Source organism: Haliotis asinina, chromosome 4 (assembly GCF_037392515.1).
Source record: "Haliotis asinina isolate JCU_RB_2024 chromosome 4, JCU_Hal_asi_v2, whole genome shotgun sequence".
Lineage (NCBI taxonomy): Eukaryota > Metazoa > Mollusca > Gastropoda > Lepetellida > Haliotidae > Haliotis > Haliotis asinina.
In genome coordinates, this window is record NC_090283.1 from 5,352,381 (window position 1) to 5,373,974 (window position 21,594).

Sequence of the window (21,594 nt, forward strand, 5' to 3'; positions counted from 1 at the left end):
TGATCTGACATCCAGTGACCGAGGGAACAATATCAGCGCCTTGATCCTATGAAGATGATATCTGATAAACAGATTTAGTTTCATGCACATTGTATATTGCCGTGTTACAGGAACCTTATCACCTCTCCCGATCGTATCATGTAAGGTTCACATCCACCAGACTATGTGATCTTCACATCCATCAGACCATGTGTTCTTCTCACCCCAACAGATCATGTTTCCTTCATATCCTCCAAGCCATGTGATCTTCACATCCCATCACACCATGTGAATTTCAGATCCCAGCAGAACACATGACCTATTAAGAAGCTATGTAACGTAGACATATTGATAAATTAGCTATATTGAAGCTGACCCGTGAGAGTGCGGAGTAGAATAGCTTTGTCGTAAGAAGGCTCGCTGACTTGGTTAACACATGTCGTTCCCAACTGTTTTTGATCACTGGACTATATGGTCCAGACTCGATTATTTACAGACTGCCGCCATATAGCTGGAATACTGCTGAGTGCGGCTTAAAACTAAACTCACTCACCCACTGTATTGAAGATGTATGCAGTCACATTAGAGTTTGGTATGAATGATGCAGGGGAGATAACATATACAATATTCCGTATACCATACACGCTGCTAGCACTGCTCTAGCTCTGTCAGTGTGCCGCGTTCCTGCAACAACAATCACAGGAACACCGTCACCCTGGATGGAGAAGGAGTTGACCGTGGTGAATGATGCAAGGGAGACTACTCCGTCAGTGCGCACTCCACTACACCAGTAATAACAGGACAAAGACACCTTAGGTGCGGCATGCGGCTTTTGTCAGTCAACACTGACAGTGTACCAGACGACTTTACAGGTTCCACTACACTATATCAGTATCACATGCTGCCCGAGCGAGGACCGTATGGAAACAACTCAAACGGACAGAGGCCTGTGACAGCTGTGATTGGATGAAATAGTGTAAGATGTGTATGTGTTTTAAAAGCACATCCACCCTGTTATTAAAATTGACCACAATTTTAAGTATTTAGTGCTGTCATTTTTATCACCATGGGTTATGCCTATGTGTGTACATATATTTGGAAGTAGGTGACATTCGGTGCGGAGCTGGGGGTTGATGTGTTCCGCTTCCTGTGCTTGGCAAATGTGCCGGACAAGTTGGCCACAACTTGTGTTTTATTGTAGCTTAGAGGCCAGACTGTGCCCATGTGTACATGGAATGGTTGTTGATAGCCTGGATATTTTTTAAAAAAATATAAGGTTACTATAGAAGTCTATGGGAAAACATTTGGTGTTGTGTAACCTGTAGGGTTCGAGCACATTTCAGTAAGTCATACTTTACATGCCTTCCTGTGTTTATTTCACCATGGAAACAAGTCAGTATTAATGTGGAGGCAAATTTAAAGGTGATGGGAGTAAAGATAGGGTTGTTTTGAGTGGAATAGATTGTTCTAGTGTTGTGAATATGAACGTTGCTTCGTTTTGAGGCCCAACAGTGGTAATAGACCCCTATGGTGAGTTCTACCCTTGATTAATGGTTACCTGCTTCTGAATTTGTTGGAACTGATGAATTTGACAACAAAGTAAGCCGAAATAAACACTATTATAACAATGTGAGTGTCTGAGGTAATCCCCTGAGGGTCAAATTAAAGTTAAATGATGATAAAATCATGAAATATGATCACTGGACAGCTGAACATGTCACAAACCCTTGTTTTAAATGTAAACACTGAAGCATATGGTCAATTCTTTCTGTCTGACCCCTTTTGCATGTGAATCAACTTAATTTTCTTTCCTTTTTTAAAAAAAAATCCCCCTTTTTAACACATATGACTTTCAAAATTATTTTTTGTTTTATCTACAACTGTCTCATTGCTGTTTTGGATTTTATGATTTGACATTTAATGTAATAGCAACATTATTTTCAGCTTGCAGAATGCCTGTTGATGAATGGGGAGGTGTGTATGCACACATACAGCAGAAACAGAAGCCTTCACATCCAATGTGGTATTTCGACAAGCCGGTCTGAAGTCTGTTGTTGACTGCGTCTAATCAATCACACGCCCTTTTCTTCGATATGCCTTACCACCTTGTATCAGTTGCAGTACTTGGATATATAGGTACATACAGTACATTTAAGTACCCCAGTCCAGTTAAAACACCACAATGTCTGACTGGTAACTTCCACCACTCGGTCAGCATCATCCATTAGAGGTTTCTGACCATGCTCTCTTAATGCCTCACTGTGCAGTATTTCTTTTTGCCAGACATGAATTAACTGCTGTACATGAACCCAAGAAGTTGATTAGATGTAAATAATAACAACTGACCCTTGTAGAATGGGTCTGACCACAAATTTTATTGACATGAGACTGTGTGATGTCTTTAAATTATCTCCCTTGTTTACCCATAGACAATATGTGTTCTTGTCACCCAGTAACCCATAAATTATTGCAGAGAAACACTGTTTTTAGCTGATACTGTCAAATACTGTTAACTCTGAATAGAAATATTCAGTTTTGGGCAGGTTAACCAATCAATTTCCAAAATTATGAGGATATTTTCACTTTGTACCCTGTAAACTGGCTTATACATGAAACTGTCAAGTCTAACAACCTCAAAACAATACACAGTAAATAGTTTTGATTTCCTGGAAGTTTTTTAAAGTCTTAGCTTGAAGAATCAATAGATTCAAGCATAAGTTCCTATCATGCTGTGGTCTAAAAGTGACTTCATCTGTTTAAGGGGTCATTTGCCTTGATCGACGAACAGGCGGCAGGGTACTCTGATCAGTGTTCCAGACAGCTAGGCATTATGCATCTCCTCACTTAATACTTTCTGACAAACTTCATCAACCAGCCTTACATATGTCAAGATGCTAAAGCTGCTTAGTGTGAAATCTCTCCAATTTCTGGCCTGTATTCCATGATTTTGGTCTTTCAAAATATATTCTGGGTTGATATGATCTAGGCAGACCCAGTCATGTATGGAATCAACCCATGACCCCCTTCTTTTGTGAAATAGGAGTAAACTCCCATGGTATATACATGATTTGAAAACTTTCTCTATGAAAGCAGAAATGCATTTTTGCAAAGCTTTGATGAAGTAGACATGATGTAACTCTTACACCTCTATCAGTGCAGCAAATCTCTTTATTCTTTTGCCATAAAAGATATGTTGGACAGAAAAAAATATTGAGGTTTCATGCAGTTTTATTTTTTTTCTGAGAAGTTACATGTATATACAGTACATAAATCACAGATTGGCCTAGTGCAGATGCAGACCATTTTTTCTACAGGTTCCACTACACTATATCAGTATCACATGCTGCCCGAGCGAGGACCGTATGGAAACAACTCAAACGGACAGAGGCCTGTGACAGCTGTGATTGGATGAAATAGTGTAAGATGTGTATGTGTTTTAAAAGCACATCCACCCTGTTATTAAAATTGACCACAATTTTAAGTATTTAGTGCTGTCATTTTTATCACCATGGGTTATGCCTATGTGTGTACATATATTTGGAAGTAGGTGACATTCGGTGCGGAGCTGGGGGTTGATGTGTTCCGCTTCCTGTGCTTGGCAAATGTGCCGGACAAGTTGGCCACAACTTGTGTTTTATTGTAGCTTAGAGGCCAGACTGTGCCCATGTGTACATGGAATGGTTGTTGATAGCCTGGATATTTTTTAAAAAAATATAAGGTTACTATAGAAGTCTATGGGAAAACATTTGGTGTTGTGTAACCTGTAGGGTTCGAGCACATTTCAGTAAGTCATACTTTACATGCCTTCCTGTGTTTATTTCACCATGGAAACAAGTCAGTATTAATGTGGAGGCAAATTTAAAGGTGATGGGAGTAAAGATAGGGTTGTTTTGAGTGGAATAGATTGTTCTAGTGTTGTGAATATGAACGTTGCTTCGTTTTGAGGCCCAACAGTGGTAATAGACCCCTATGGTGAGTTCTACCCTTGATTAATGGTTACCTGCTTCTGAATTTGTTGGAACTGATGAATTTGACAACAAAGTAAGCCGAAATAAACACTATTATAACAATGTGAGTGTCTGAGGTAATCCCCTGAGGGTCAAATTAAAGTTAAATGATGATAAAATCATGAAATATGATCACTGGACAGCTGAACATGTCACAAACCCTTGTTTTAAATGTAAACACTGAAGCATATGGTCAATTCTTTCTGTCTGACCCCTTTTGCATGTGAATCAACTTAATTTTCTTTCCTTTTTTAAAAAAAAATCCCCCTTTTTAACACATATGACTTTCAAAATTATTTTTTGTTTTATCTACAACTGTCTCATTGCTGTTTTGGATTTTATGATTTGACATTTAATGTAATAGCAACATTATTTTCAGCTTGCAGAATGCCTGTTGATGAATGGGGAGGTGTGTATGCACACATACAGCAGAAACAGAAGCCTTCACATCCAATGTGGTATTTCGACAAGCCGGTCTGAAGTCTGTTGTTGACTGCGTCTAATCAATCACACGCCCTTTTCTTCGATATGCCTTACCACCTTGTATCAGTTGCAGTACTTGGATATATAGGTACATACAGTACATTTAAGTACCCCAGTCCAGTTAAAACACCACAATGTCTGACTGGTAACTTCCACCACTCGGTCAGCATCATCCATTAGAGGTTTCTGACCATGCTCTCTTAATGCCTCACTGTGCAGTATTTCTTTTTGCCAGACATGAATTAACTGCTGTACATGAACCCAAGAAGTTGATTAGATGTAAATAATAACAACTGACCCTTGTAGAATGGGTCTGACCACAAATTTTATTGACATGAGACTGTGTGATGTCTTTAAATTATCTCCCTTGTTTACCCATAGACAATATGTGTTCTTGTCACCCAGTAACCCATAAATTATTGCAGAGAAACACTGTTTTTAGCTGATACTGTCAAATACTGTTAACTCTGAATAGAAATATTCAGTTTTGGGCAGGTTAACCAATCAATTTCCAAAATTATGAGGATATTTTCACTTTGTACCCTGTAAACTGGCTTATACATGAAACTGTCAAGTCTAACAACCTCAAAACAATACACAGTAAATAGTTTTGATTTCCTGGAAGTTTTTTAAAGTCTTAGCTTGAAGAATCAATAGATTCAAGCATAAGTTCCTATCATGCTGTGGTCTAAAAGTGACTTCATCTGTTTAAGGGGTCATTTGCCTTGATCGACGAACAGGCGGCAGGGTACTCTGATCAGTGTTCCAGACAGCTAGGCATTATGCATCTCCTCACTTAATACTTTCTGACAAACTTCATCAACCAGCCTTACATATGTCAAGATGCTAAAGCTGCTTAGTGTGAAATCTCTCCAATTTCTGGCCTGTATTCCATGATTTTGGTCTTTCAAAATATATTCTGGGTTGATATGATCTAGGCAGACCCAGTCATGTATGGAATCAACCCATGACCCCCTTCTTTTGTGAAATAGGAGTAAACTCCCATGGTATATACATGATTTGAAAACTTTCTCTATGAAAGCAGAAATGCATTTTTGCAAAGCTTTGATGAAGTAGACATGATGTAACTCTTACACCTCTATCAGTGCAGCAAATCTCTTTATTCTTTTGCCATAAAAGATATGTTGGACAGAAAAAAATATTGAGGTTTCATGCAGTTTTATTTTTTTTCTGAGAAGTTACATGTATATACAGTACATAAATCACAGATTGGCCTAGTGCAGATGCAGACCATTTTTTCTACAGGTTCCACTACACTATATCAGTATCACATGCTGCCCGAGCGAGGACCGTATGGAAACAACTCAAACGGACAGAGGCCTGTGACAGCTGTGATTGGATGAAATAGTGTAAGATGTGTATGTGTTTTAAAAGCACATCCACCCTGTTATTAAAATTGACCACAATTTTAAGTATTTAGTGCTGTCATTTTTATCACCATGGGTTATGCCTATGTGTGTACATATATTTGGAAGTAGGTGACATTCGGTGCGGAGCTGGGGGTTGATGTGTTCCGCTTCCTGTGCTTGGCAAATGTGCCGGACAAGTTGGCCACAACTTGTGTTTTATTGTAGCTTAGAGGCCAGACTGTGCCCATGTGTACATGGAATGGTTGTTGATAGCCTGGATATTTTTTAAAAAAATATAAGGTTACTATAGAAGTCTATGGGAAAACATTTGGTGTTGTGTAACCTGTAGGGTTCGAGCACATTTCAGTAAGTCATACTTTACATGCCTTCCTGTGTTTATTTCACCATGGAAACAAGTCAGTATTAATGTGGAGGCAAATTTAAAGGTGATGGGAGTAAAGATAGGGTTGTTTTGAGTGGAATAGATTGTTCTAGTGTTGTGAATATGAACGTTGCTTCGTTTTGAGGCCCAACAGTGGTAATAGACCCCTATGGTGAGTTCTACCCTTGATTAATGGTTACCTGCTTCTGAATTTGTTGGAACTGATGAATTTGACAACAAAGTAAGCCGAAATAAACACTATTATAACAATGTGAGTGTCTGAGGTAATCCCCTGAGGGTCAAATTAAAGTTAAATGATGATAAAATCATGAAATATGATCACTGGACAGCTGAACATGTCACAAACCCTTGTTTTAAATGTAAACACTGAAGCATATGGTCAATTCTTTCTGTCTGACCCCTTTTGCATGTGAATCAACTTAATTTTCTTTCCTTTTTTAAAAAAAAATCCCCCTTTTTAACACATATGACTTTCAAAATTATTTTTTGTTTTATCTACAACTGTCTCATTGCTGTTTTGGATTTTATGATTTGACATTTAATGTAATAGCAACATTATTTTCAGCTTGCAGAATGCCTGTTGATGAATGGGGAGGTGTGTATGCACACATACAGCAGAAACAGAAGCCTTCACATCCAATGTGGTATTTCGACAAGCCGGTCTGAAGTCTGTTGTTGACTGCGTCTAATCAATCACACGCCCTTTTCTTCGATATGCCTTACCACCTTGTATCAGTTGCAGTACTTGGATATATAGGTACATACAGTACATTTAAGTACCCCAGTCCAGTTAAAACACCACAATGTCTGACTGGTAACTTCCACCACTCGGTCAGCATCATCCATTAGAGGTTTCTGACCATGCTCTCTTAATGCCTCACTGTGCAGTATTTCTTTTTGCCAGACATGAATTAACTGCTGTACATGAACCCAAGAAGTTGATTAGATGTAAATAATAACAACTGACCCTTGTAGAATGGGTCTGACCACAAATTTTATTGACATGAGACTGTGTGATGTCTTTAAATTATCTCCCTTGTTTACCCATAGACAATATGTGTTCTTGTCACCCAGTAACCCATAAATTATTGCAGAGAAACACTGTTTTTAGCTGATACTGTCAAATACTGTTAACTCTGAATAGAAATATTCAGTTTTGGGCAGGTTAACCAATCAATTTCCAAAATTATGAGGATATTTTCACTTTGTACCCTGTAAACTGGCTTATACATGAAACTGTCAAGTCTAACAACCTCAAAACAATACACAGTAAATAGTTTTGATTTCCTGGAAGTTTTTTAAAGTCTTAGCTTGAAGAATCAATAGATTCAAGCATAAGTTCCTATCATGCTGTGGTCTAAAAGTGACTTCATCTGTTTAAGGGGTCATTTGCCTTGATCGACGAACAGGCGGCAGGGTACTCTGATCAGTGTTCCAGACAGCTAGGCATTATGCATCTCCTCACTTAATACTTTCTGACAAACTTCATCAACCAGCCTTACATATGTCAAGATGCTAAAGCTGCTTAGTGTGAAATCTCTCCAATTTCTGGCCTGTATTCCATGATTTTGGTCTTTCAAAATATATTCTGGGTTGATATGATCTAGGCAGACCCAGTCATGTATGGAATCAACCCATGACCCCCTTCTTTTGTGAAATAGGAGTAAACTCCCATGGTATATACATGATTTGAAAACTTTCTCTATGAAAGCAGAAATGCATTTTTGCAAAGCTTTGATGAAGTAGACATGATGTAACTCTTACACCTCTATCAGTGCAGCAAATCTCTTTATTCTTTTGCCATAAAAGATATGTTGGACAGAAAAAAATATTGAGGTTTCATGCAGTTTTATTTTTTTTCTGAGAAGTTACATGTATATACAGTACATAAATCACAGATTGGCCTAGTGCAGATGCAGACCATTTTTTCTACAGGTTCCACTACACTATATCAGTATCACATGCTGCCCGAGCGAGGACCGTATGGAAACAACTCAAACGGACAGAGGCCTGTGACAGCTGTGATTGGATGAAATAGTGTAAGATGTGTATGTGTTTTAAAAGCACATCCACCCTGTTATTAAAATTGACCACAATTTTAAGTATTTAGTGCTGTCATTTTTATCACCATGGGTTATGCCTATGTGTGTACATATATTTGGAAGTAGGTGACATTCGGTGCGGAGCTGGGGGTTGATGTGTTCCGCTTCCTGTGCTTGGCAAATGTGCCGGACAAGTTGGCCACAACTTGTGTTTTATTGTAGCTTAGAGGCCAGACTGTGCCCATGTGTACATGGAATGGTTGTTGATAGCCTGGATATTTTTTAAAAAAATATAAGGTTACTATAGAAGTCTATGGGAAAACATTTGGTGTTGTGTAACCTGTAGGGTTCGAGCACATTTCAGTAAGTCATACTTTACATGCCTTCCTGTGTTTATTTCACCATGGAAACAAGTCAGTATTAATGTGGAGGCAAATTTAAAGGTGATGGGAGTAAAGATAGGGTTGTTTTGAGTGGAATAGATTGTTCTAGTGTTGTGAATATGAACGTTGCTTCGTTTTGAGGCCCAACAGTGGTAATAGACCCCTATGGTGAGTTCTACCCTTGATTAATGGTTACCTGCTTCTGAATTTGTTGGAACTGATGAATTTGACAACAAAGTAAGCCGAAATAAACACTATTATAACAATGTGAGTGTCTGAGGTAATCCCCTGAGGGTCAAATTAAAGTTAAATGATGATAAAATCATGAAATATGATCACTGGACAGCTGAACATGTCACAAACCCTTGTTTTAAATGTAAACACTGAAGCATATGGTCAATTCTTTCTGTCTGACCCCTTTTGCATGTGAATCAACTTAATTTTCTTTCCTTTTTTAAAAAAAAATCCCCCTTTTTAACACATATGACTTTCAAAATTATTTTTTGTTTTATCTACAACTGTCTCATTGCTGTTTTGGATTTTATGATTTGACATTTAATGTAATAGCAACATTATTTTCAGCTTGCAGAATGCCTGTTGATGAATGGGGAGGTGTGTATGCACACATACAGCAGAAACAGAAGCCTTCACATCCAATGTGGTATTTCGACAAGCCGGTCTGAAGTCTGTTGTTGACTGCGTCTAATCAATCACACGCCCTTTTCTTCGATATGCCTTACCACCTTGTATCAGTTGCAGTACTTGGATATATAGGTACATACAGTACATTTAAGTACCCCAGTCCAGTTAAAACACCACAATGTCTGACTGGTAACTTCCACCACTCGGTCAGCATCATCCATTAGAGGTTTCTGACCATGCTCTCTTAATGCCTCACTGTGCAGTATTTCTTTTTGCCAGACATGAATTAACTGCTGTACATGAACCCAAGAAGTTGATTAGATGTAAATAATAACAACTGACCCTTGTAGAATGGGTCTGACCACAAATTTTATTGACATGAGACTGTGTGATGTCTTTAAATTATCTCCCTTGTTTACCCATAGACAATATGTGTTCTTGTCACCCAGTAACCCATAAATTATTGCAGAGAAACACTGTTTTTAGCTGATACTGTCAAATACTGTTAACTCTGAATAGAAATATTCAGTTTTGGGCAGGTTAACCAATCAATTTCCAAAATTATGAGGATATTTTCACTTTGTACCCTGTAAACTGGCTTATACATGAAACTGTCAAGTCTAACAACCTCAAAACAATACACAGTAAATAGTTTTGATTTCCTGGAAGTTTTTTAAAGTCTTAGCTTGAAGAATCAATAGATTCAAGCATAAGTTCCTATCATGCTGTGGTCTAAAAGTGACTTCATCTGTTTAAGGGGTCATTTGCCTTGATCGACGAACAGGCGGCAGGGTACTCTGATCAGTGTTCCAGACAGCTAGGCATTATGCATCTCCTCACTTAATACTTTCTGACAAACTTCATCAACCAGCCTTACATATGTCAAGATGCTAAAGCTGCTTAGTGTGAAATCTCTCCAATTTCTGGCCTGTATTCCATGATTTTGGTCTTTCAAAATATATTCTGGGTTGATATGATCTAGGCAGACCCAGTCATGTATGGAATCAACCCATGACCCCCTTCTTTTGTGAAATAGGAGTAAACTCCCATGGTATATACATGATTTGAAAACTTTCTCTATGAAAGCAGAAATGCATTTTTGCAAAGCTTTGATGAAGTAGACATGATGTAACTCTTACACCTCTATCAGTGCAGCAAATCTCTTTATTCTTTTGCCATAAAAGATATGTTGGACAGAAAAAAATATTGAGGTTTCATGCAGTTTTATTTTTTTTCTGAGAAGTTACATGTATATACAGTACATAAATCACAGATTGGCCTAGTGCAGATGCAGACCATTTTTTCTACAGGTTCCACTACACTATATCAGTATCACATGCTGCCCGAGCGAGGACCGTATGGAAACAACTCAAACGGACAGAGGCCTGTGACAGCTGTGATTGGATGAAATAGTGTAAGATGTGTATGTGTTTTAAAAGCACATCCACCCTGTTATTAAAATTGACCACAATTTTAAGTATTTAGTGCTGTCATTTTTATCACCATGGGTTATGCCTATGTGTGTACATATATTTGGAAGTAGGTGACATTCGGTGCGGAGCTGGGGGTTGATGTGTTCCGCTTCCTGTGCTTGGCAAATGTGCCGGACAAGTTGGCCACAACTTGTGTTTTATTGTAGCTTAGAGGCCAGACTGTGCCCATGTGTACATGGAATGGTTGTTGATAGCCTGGATATTTTTTAAAAAAATATAAGGTTACTATAGAAGTCTATGGGAAAACATTTGGTGTTGTGTAACCTGTAGGGTTCGAGCACATTTCAGTAAGTCATACTTTACATGCCTTCCTGTGTTTATTTCACCATGGAAACAAGTCAGTATTAATGTGGAGGCAAATTTAAAGGTGATGGGAGTAAAGATAGGGTTGTTTTGAGTGGAATAGATTGTTCTAGTGTTGTGAATATGAACGTTGCTTCGTTTTGAGGCCCAACAGTGGTAATAGACCCCTATGGTGAGTTCTACCCTTGATTAATGGTTACCTGCTTCTGAATTTGTTGGAACTGATGAATTTGACAACAAAGTAAGCCGAAATAAACACTATTATAACAATGTGAGTGTCTGAGGTAATCCCCTGAGGGTCAAATTAAAGTTAAATGATGATAAAATCATGAAATATGATCACTGGACAGCTGAACATGTCACAAACCCTTGTTTTAAATGTAAACACTGAAGCATATGGTCAATTCTTTCTGTCTGACCCCTTTTGCATGTGAATCAACTTAATTTTCTTTCCTTTTTTAAAAAAAAATCCCCCTTTTTAACACATATGACTTTCAAAATTATTTTTTGTTTTATCTACAACTGTCTCATTGCTGTTTTGGATTTTATGATTTGACATTTAATGTAATAGCAACATTATTTTCAGCTTGCAGAATGCCTGTTGATGAATGGGGAGGTGTGTATGCACACATACAGCAGAAACAGAAGCCTTCACATCCAATGTGGTATTTCGACAAGCCGGTCTGAAGTCTGTTGTTGACTGCGTCTAATCAATCACACGCCCTTTTCTTCGATATGCCTTACCACCTTGTATCAGTTGCAGTACTTGGATATATAGGTACATACAGTACATTTAAGTACCCCAGTCCAGTTAAAACACCACAATGTCTGACTGGTAACTTCCACCACTCGGTCAGCATCATCCATTAGAGGTTTCTGACCATGCTCTCTTAATGCCTCACTGTGCAGTATTTCTTTTTGCCAGACATGAATTAACTGCTGTACATGAACCCAAGAAGTTGATTAGATGTAAATAATAACAACTGACCCTTGTAGAATGGGTCTGACCACAAATTTTATTGACATGAGACTGTGTGATGTCTTTAAATTATCTCCCTTGTTTACCCATAGACAATATGTGTTCTTGTCACCCAGTAACCCATAAATTATTGCAGAGAAACACTGTTTTTAGCTGATACTGTCAAATACTGTTAACTCTGAATAGAAATATTCAGTTTTGGGCAGGTTAACCAATCAATTTCCAAAATTATGAGGATATTTTCACTTTGTACCCTGTAAACTGGCTTATACATGAAACTGTCAAGTCTAACAACCTCAAAACAATACACAGTAAATAGTTTTGATTTCCTGGAAGTTTTTTAAAGTCTTAGCTTGAAGAATCAATAGATTCAAGCATAAGTTCCTATCATGCTGTGGTCTAAAAGTGACTTCATCTGTTTAAGGGGTCATTTGCCTTGATCGACGAACAGGCGGCAGGGTACTCTGATCAGTGTTCCAGACAGCTAGGCATTATGCATCTCCTCACTTAATACTTTCTGACAAACTTCATCAACCAGCCTTACATATGTCAAGATGCTAAAGCTGCTTAGTGTGAAATCTCTCCAATTTCTGGCCTGTATTCCATGATTTTGGTCTTTCAAAATATATTCTGGGTTGATATGATCTAGGCAGACCCAGTCATGTATGGAATCAACCCATGACCCCCTTCTTTTGTGAAATAGGAGTAAACTCCCATGGTATATACATGATTTGAAAACTTTCTCTATGAAAGCAGAAATGCATTTTTGCAAAGCTTTGATGAAGTAGACATGATGTAACTCTTACACCTCTATCAGTGCAGCAAATCTCTTTATTCTTTTGCCATAAAAGATATGTTGGACAGAAAAAAATATTGAGGTTTCATGCAGTTTTATTTTTTTTCTGAGAAGTTACATGTATATACAGTACATAAATCACAGATTGGCCTAGTGCAGATGCAGACCATTTTTTCTACAGGTTCCACTACACTATATCAGTATCACATGCTGCCCGAGCGAGGACCGTATGGAAACAACTCAAACGGACAGAGGCCTGTGACAGCTGTGATTGGATGAAATAGTGTAAGATGTGTATGTGTTTTAAAAGCACATCCACCCTGTTATTAAAATTGACCACAATTTTAAGTATTTAGTGCTGTCATTTTTATCACCATGGGTTATGCCTATGTGTGTACATATATTTGGAAGTAGGTGACATTCGGTGCGGAGCTGGGGGTTGATGTGTTCCGCTTCCTGTGCTTGGCAAATGTGCCGGACAAGTTGGCCACAACTTGTGTTTTATTGTAGCTTAGAGGCCAGACTGTGCCCATGTGTACATGGAATGGTTGTTGATAGCCTGGATATTTTTAAAAAAAATATAAGGTTACTATAGAAGTCTATGGGAAAACATTTGGTGTTGTGTAACCTGTAGGGTTCGAGCACATTTCAGTAAGTCATACTTTACATGCCTTCCTGTGTTTATTTCACCATGGAAACAAGTCAGTATTAATGTGGAGGCAAATTTAAAGGTGATGGGAGTAAAGATAGGGTTGTTTTGAGTGGAATAGATTGTTCTAGTGTTGTGAATATGAACGTTGCTTCGTTTTGAGGCCCAACAGTGGTAATAGACCCCTATGGTGAGTTCTACCCTTGATTAATGGTTACCTGCTTCTGAATTTGTTGGAACTGATGAATTTGACAACAAAGTAAGCCGAAATAAACACTATTATAACAATGTGAGTGTCTGAGGTAATCCCCTGAGGGTCAAATTAAAGTTAAATGATGATAAAATCATGAAATATGATCACTGGACAGCTGAACATGTCACAAACCCTTGTTTTAAATGTAAACACTGAAGCATATGGTCAATTCTTTCTGTCTGACCCCTTTTGCATGTGAATCAACTTAATTTTCTTTCCTTTTTTAAAAAAAAATCCCCCTTTTTAACACATATGACTTTCAAAATTATTTTTTGTTTTATCTACAACTGTCTCATTGCTGTTTTGGATTTTATGATTTGACATTTAATGTAATAGCAACATTATTTTCAGCTTGCAGAATGCCTGTTGATGAATGGGGAGGTGTGTATGCACACATACAGCAGAAACAGAAGCCTTCACATCCAATGTGGTATTTCGACAAGCCGGTCTGAAGTCTGTTGTTGACTGCGTCTAATCAATCACACGCCCTTTTCTTCGATATGCCTTACCACCTTGTATCAGTTGCAGTACTTGGATATATAGGTACATACAGTACATTTAAGTACCCCAGTCCAGTTAAAACACCACAATGTCTGACTGGTAACTTCCACCACTCGGTCAGCATCATCCATTAGAGGTTTCTGACCATGCTCTCTTAATGCCTCACTGTGCAGTATTTCTTTTTGCCAGACATGAATTAACTGCTGTACATGAACCCAAGAAGTTGATTAGATGTAAATAATAACAACTGACCCTTGTAGAATGGGTCTGACCACAAATTTTATTGACATGAGACTGTGTGATGTCTTTAAATTATCTCCCTTGTTTACCCATAGACAATATGTGTTCTTGTCACCCAGTAACCCATAAATTATTGCAGAGAAACACTGTTTTTAGCTGATACTGTCAAATACTGTTAACTCTGAATAGAAATATTCAGTTTTGGGCAGGTTAACCAATCAATTTCCAAAATTATGAGGATATTTTCACTTTGTACCCTGTAAACTGGCTTATACATGAAACTGTCAAGTCTAACAACCTCAAAACAATACACAGCAAATAGTTTTGATTTCCTGGAAGTTTTTTAAAGTCTTAGCTTGAAGAATCAATAGATTCAAGCATAAGTTCCTATCATGCTGTGGTCTAAAAGTGACTTCATCTGTTTAAGGGGTCATTTGCCTTGATCGACGAACAGGCGGCAGGGTACTCTGATCAGTGTTCCAGACAGCTAGGCATTATGCATCTCCTCACTTAACACTTTCTGACAAACTTCATCAACCAGCCTTACATATGTCAAGATGCTAAAGCTGCTTAGTGTGAAATCTCTCCAATTTCTGGCCTGTATTCCATGATTTTGGTCTTTCAAAATATATTCTGGGTTGATATGATCTAGGCAGACCCAGTCATGTATGGAATCAACCCATGACCCCCTTCTTTTGTGAAATAGGAGTAAACTCCCATGGTATATACATGATTTGAAAACTTTCTCTATGAAAGCAGAAATGCATTTTTGCAAAGCTTTGATGAAGTAGACATGATGTAACTCTTACACCTCTATCAGTGCAGCAAATCTCTTTATTCTTTTGCCATAAAAGATATGTTGGACAGAAAAAAATATTGAGGTTTCATGCAGTTTTATTTTTTTTCTGAGAAGTTACATGTATATACAGTACATAAATCACAGATTGGCCTAGTGCAGATGCAGACCATTTTTTCTACAGGTTCCACTACACTATATCAGTATCACATGCTGCCCGAGCGAGGACCGTATGGAAACAACTCAAACGGACAGAGGCCTGTGACAGCTGTGATTGGATGAAATAGTGTAAGATGTGTATGTGTTTTAAAAGCACATCCACCCTGTTATTAAAATTGACCACAATTTTAAGTATTTAGTGCTGTCATTTTTATCACCATGGGTTATGCCTATGTGTGTACATATATTTGGAAGTAGGTGACATTCGGTGCGGAGCTGGGGGTTGATGTGTTCCGCTTCCTGTGCTTGGCAAATGTGCCGGACAAGTTGGCCACAACTTGTGTTTTATTGTAGCTTAGAGGCCAGACTGTGCCCATGTGTACATGGAATGGTTGTTGATAGCCTGGATATTTTTTAAAAAAATATAAGGTTACTATAGAAGTCTATGGGAAAACATTTGGTGTTGTGTAACCTGTAGGGTTCGAGCACATTTCAGTAAGTCATACTTTACATGCCTTCCTGTGTTTATTTCACCATGGAAACAAGTCAGTATTAATGTGGAGGCAAATTTAAAGGTGATGGGAGTAAAGATAGGGTTGTTTTGAGTGGAATAGATTGTTCTAGTGTTGTGAATATGAACGTTGCTTCGTTTTGAGGCCCAACAGTGGTAATAGACCCCTATGGTGAGTTCTACCCTTGATTAATGGTTACCTGCTTCTGAATTTGTTGGAACTGATGAATTTGACAACAAAGTAAGCCGAAATAAACACTATTATAACAATGTGAGTGTCTGAGGTAATCCCCTGAGGGTCAAATTAAAGTTAAATGATGATAAAATCATGAAATATGATCACTGGACAGCTGAACATGTCACAAACCCTTGTTTTAAATGTAAACACTGAAGCATATGGTCAATTCTTTCTGTCTGACCCCTTTTGCATGTGAATCAACTTAATTTTCTTTCCTTTTTTAAAAAAAAATCCCCCTTTTTAACACATATGACTTTCAAAATTATTTTTTGTTTTATCTACAACTGTCTCATTGCTGTTTTGGATTTTATGATTTGACATTTAATGTAATAGCAACATTATTTTCAGCTTGCAGAATGCCTGTTGATGAATGGGGAGGTGTGTATGCACACATACAGCAGAAACAGAAGCCTTCACATCCAATGTGGTATTTCGACAAGCCGGTCTGAAGTCTGTTGTTGACTGCGTCTAATCAATCACACGCCCTTTTCTTCGATATGCCTTACCACCTTGTATCAGTTGCAGTACTTGGATATATAGGTACATACAGTACATTTAAGTACCCCAGTCCAGTTAAAACACCACAATGTCTGACTGGTAACTTCCACCACTCGGTCAGCATCATCCATTAGAGGTTTCTGACCATGCTCTCTTAATGCCTCACTGTGCAGTATTTCTTTTTGCCAGACATGAATTAACTGCTGTACATGAACCCAAGAAGTTGATTAGATGTAAATAATAACAACTGACCCTTGTAGAATGGGTCTGACCACAAATTTTATTGACATGAGACTGTGTGATGTCTTTAAATTATCTCCCTTGTTTACCCATAGACAATATGTGTTCTTGTCACCCAGTAACCCATAAATTATTGCAGAGAAACACTGTTTTTAGCTGATACTGTCAAATACTGTTAACTCTGAATAGAAATATTCAGTTTTGGGCAGGTTAACCAATCAATTTCCAAAATTATGAGGATATTTTCACTTTGTACCCTGTAAACTGGCTTATACATGAAACTGTCAAGTCTAACAACCTCAAAACAATACACAGTAAATAGTTTTGATTTCCTGGAAGTTTTTTAAAGTCTTAGCTTGAAGAATCAATAGATTCAAGCATAAGTTCCTATCATGCTGTGGTCTAAAAGTGACTTCATCTGTTTAAGGGGTCATTTGCCTTGATCGACGAACAGGCGGCAGGGTACTCTGATCAGTGTTCCAGACAGCTAGGCATTATGCATCTCCTCACTTAATACTTTCTGACAAACTTCATCAACCAGCCTTACATATGTCAAGATGCTAAAGCTGCTTAGTGTGAAATCTCTCCAATTTCTGGCCTGTATTCCATGATTTTGGTCTTTCAAAATATATTCTGGGTTGATATGATCTAGGCAGACCCAGTCATGTATGGAATCAACCCATGACCCCCTTCTTTTGTGAAATAGGAGTAAACTCCCATGGTATATACATGATTTGAAAACTTTCTCTATGAAAGCAGAAATGCATTTTTGCAAAGCTTTGATGAAGTAGACATGATGTAACTCTTACACCTCTATCAGTGCAGCAAATCTCTTTATTCTTTTGCCATAAAAGATATGTTGGACAGAAAAAAATATTGAGGTTTCATGCAGTTTTATTTTTTTTCTGAGAAGTTACATGTATATACAGTACATAAATCACAGATTGGCCTAGTGCAGATGCAGACCATTTTTTCTGTAGGGTTCGAGCACATTTCAGTAAGTCATACTTTACATGCCTTCCTGTGTTTATTTCACCATGGAAACAAGTCAGTATTAATGTGGAGGCAAATTTAAAGGTGATGGGAGTAAAGATAGGGTTGTTTTGAGTGGAATAGATTGTTCTAGTGTTGTGAATATGAACGTTGCTTCGTTTTGAGGCCCAACAGTGGTAATAGACCCCTATGGTGAGTTCTACCCTTGATTAATGGTTACCTGCTTCTGAATTTGTTGGAACTGATGAATTTGACAACAAAGTAAGCCGAAATAAACACTATTATAACAATGTGAGTGTCTGAGGTAATCCCCTGAGGGTCAAATTAAAGTTAAATGATGATAAAATCATGAAATATGATCACTGGACAGCTGAACATGTCACAAACCCTTGTTTTAAATGTAAACACTGAAGCATATGGTCAATTCTTTCTGTCTGACCCCTTTTGCATGTGAATCAACTTAATTTTCTTTCCTTTTTTAAAAAAAAATCCCCCTTTTTAACACATATGACTTTCAAAATTATTTTTTGTTTTATCTACAACTGTCTCATTGCTGTTTTGGATTTTATGATTTGACATTTAATGTAATAGCAACATTATTTTCAGCTTGCAGAATGCCTGTTGATGAATGGGGAGGTGTGTATGCACACATACAGCAGAAACAGAAGCCTTCACATCCAATGTGGTATTTCGACAAGCCGGTCTGAAGTCTGTTGTTGACTGCGTCTAATCAATCACACGCCCTTTTCTTCGATATGCCTTACCACCTTGTATCAGTTGCAGTACTTGGATATATAGGTACATACAGTACATTTAAGTACCCCAGTCCAGTTAAAACACCACAATGTCTGACTGGTAACTTCCACCACTCGGTCAGCATCATCCATTAGAGGTTTCTGACCATGCTCTCTTAATGCCTCACTGTGCAGTATTTCTTTTTGCCAGACATGAATTAACTGCTGTACATGAACCCAAGAAGTTGATTAGATGTAAATAATAACAACTGACCCTTGTAGAATGGGTCTGACCACAAATTTTATTGACATGAGACTGTGTGATGTCTTTAAATTATCTCCCTTGTTTACCCATAGACAATATGTGTTCTTTTCACCCAGTAACCCATAAATTATTGCAGAGAAACACTGTTTTTAGCTGATACTGTCAAATACTGTTAACTCTGAATAGAAATATTCAGTTTTGGGCAGGTTAACCAATCAATTTCCAAAATTATGAGGATATTTTCACTTTGTACCCTGTAAACTGGCTTATACATGAAACTGTCAAGTCTAACAACCTCAAAACAATACACAGTAAATAGTTTTGATTTCCTGGAAGTTTTTTAAAGTCTTAGCTTGAAGAATCAATAGATTCAAGCATAAGTTCCTATCATGCTGTGGTCTAAAAGTGACTTCATCTGTTTAAGGGGTCATTTGCCTTGATCGACGAACAGGCGGCAGGGTACTCTGATCAGTGTTCCAGACAGCTAGGCATTATGCATCTCCTCACTTAATACTTTCTGACAAACTTCATCAACCAGCCTTACATATGTCAAGATGCTAAAGCTGCTTAGTGTGAAATCTCTCCAATTTCTGGCCTGTATTCCATGATTTTGGTCTTTCAAAATATATTCTGGGTTGATATGATCTAGGCAGACCCAGTCATGTATGGAATCAACCCATGACCCCCTTCTTTTGTGAAATAGGAGTAAACTCCCATGGTATATACATGATTTGAAAACTTTCTCTATGAAAGCAGAAATGCATTTTTGCAAAGCTTTGATGAAGTAGACATGATGTAACTCTTACACCTCTATCAGTGCAGCAAATCTCTTTATTCTTTTGCCATAAAAGATATGTTGGACAGAAAAAAATATTGAGGTTTCATGCAGTTTTATTTTTTTTCTGAGAAGTTACATGTATATACAGTACATAAATCACAGATTGGCCTAGTGCAGATGCAGACCATTTTTTCTACAGGTTCCACTACACTATATCAGTATCACATGCTGCCCGAGCGAGGACCGTATGGAAACAACTCAAACGGACAGAGGCCTGTGACAGCTGTGATTGGATGAAATAGTGTAAGATGTGTATGTGTTTTAAAAGCACATCCACCCTGTTATTAAAATTGACCACAATTTTAAGTATTTAGTGCTGTCATTTTTATCACCATGGGTTATGCCTATGTGTGTACATATATTTGGAAGTAGGTGACATTCGGTGCGGAGCTGGGGGTTGATGTGTTCCGCTTCCTGTGCTTGGCAAATGTGCCGGACAAGTTGGCCACAACTTGTGTTTTATTGTAGCTTAGAGGCCAGACTGTGCCCATGTGTACATGGAATGGTTGTTGATAGCCTGGATATTTTTTAAAAAAATATAAGGTTACTATAGAAGTCTATGGGAAAACATTTGGTGTTGTGTAACCTGTAGGGTTCGAGCACATTTCAGTAAGTCATACTTTACATGCCTTCCTGTGTTTATTTCACCATGGAAACAAGTCAGTATTAATGTGGAGGCAAATTTAAAGGTGATGGGAGTAAAGATAGGGTTGTTTTGAGTGGAATAGATTGTTCTAGTGTTGTGAATATGAACGTTGCTTCGTTTTGAGGCCCAACAGTGGTAATAGACCCCTATGGTGAGTTCTACCCTTGATTAATGGTTACCTGCTTCTGAATTTGTTGGAACTGATGAATTTGACAACAAAGTAAGCCGAAATAAACACTATTATAACAATGTGAGTGTCTGAGGTAATCCCCTGAGGGTCAAATTAAAGTTAAATGATGATAAAATCATGAAATATGATCACTGGACAGCTGAACATGTCACAAACCCTTGTTTTAAATGTAAACACTGAAGCATATGGTCAATTCTTTCTGTCTGACCCCTTTTGCATGTGAATCAACTTAATTTTCTTTCCTTTTTTAAAAAAAAATCCCCCTTTTTAACACATATGACTTTCAAAATTATTTTTTGTTTTATCTACAACTGTCTCATTGCTGTTTTGGATTTTATGATTTGACATTTAATGTAATAGCAACATTATTTTCAGCTTGCAGAATGCCTGTTGATGAATGGGGAGGTGTGTATGCACACATACAGCAGAAACAGAAGCCTTCACATCCAATGTGGTATTTCGACAAGCCGGTCTGAAGTCTGTTGTTGACTGCGTCTAATCAATCACACGCCCTTTTCTTCGATATGCCTTACCACCTTGTATCAGTTGCAGTACTTGGATATATAGGTACATACAGTACATTTAAGTACCCCAGTCCAGTTAAAACACCACAATGTCTGACTGGTAACTTCCACCACTCGGTCAGCATCATCCATTAGAGGTTTCTGACCATGCTCTCTTAATGCCTCACTGTGCAGTATTTCTTTTTGCCAGACATGAATTAACTGCTGTACATGAACCCAAGAAGTTGATTAGATGTAAATAATAACAACTGACCCTTGTAGAATGGGTCTGACCACAAATTTTATTGACATGAGACTGTGTGATGTCTTTAAATTATCTCCCTTGTTTACCCATAGACAATATGTGTTCTTTTCACCCAGTAACCCATAAATTATTGCAGAGAAACACTGTTTTTAGCTGATACTGTCAAATACTGTTAACTCTGAATAGAAATATTCA

General features: G+C 37.8%; 2 long non-coding RNA genes across 2 annotated transcripts; both read left to right on the forward strand.

Moving 5' to 3' along the window:
* The first annotated feature begins 866 nt into the window (after window positions 1–866).
* Window positions 867–16,757, forward strand: LOC137282085 (uncharacterized). Its single transcript, XR_010956787.1, has 14 exons — window positions 867–955; window positions 1,924–2,115; window positions 3,294–3,397; window positions 4,366–4,557; window positions 5,736–5,839; window positions 6,808–6,999; window positions 8,178–8,281; window positions 9,250–9,441; window positions 10,620–10,723; window positions 11,692–11,883; window positions 13,062–13,165; window positions 14,134–14,325; window positions 15,504–15,607; window positions 16,576–16,757. It is a non-coding gene; the product is annotated as an uncharacterized lncRNA (long non-coding RNA).
* A 1,813-nt stretch (window positions 16,758–18,570) lies between these two features.
* On the forward strand, window positions 18,571–21,188 carry LOC137282087 (uncharacterized). The gene is made up of 3 exons (XR_010956789.1): window positions 18,571–18,756; window positions 19,935–20,038; window positions 21,007–21,188. It is a non-coding gene; the product is annotated as an uncharacterized lncRNA (long non-coding RNA).
* The last annotated feature ends 406 nt before the right edge of the window (window positions 21,189–21,594 follow it).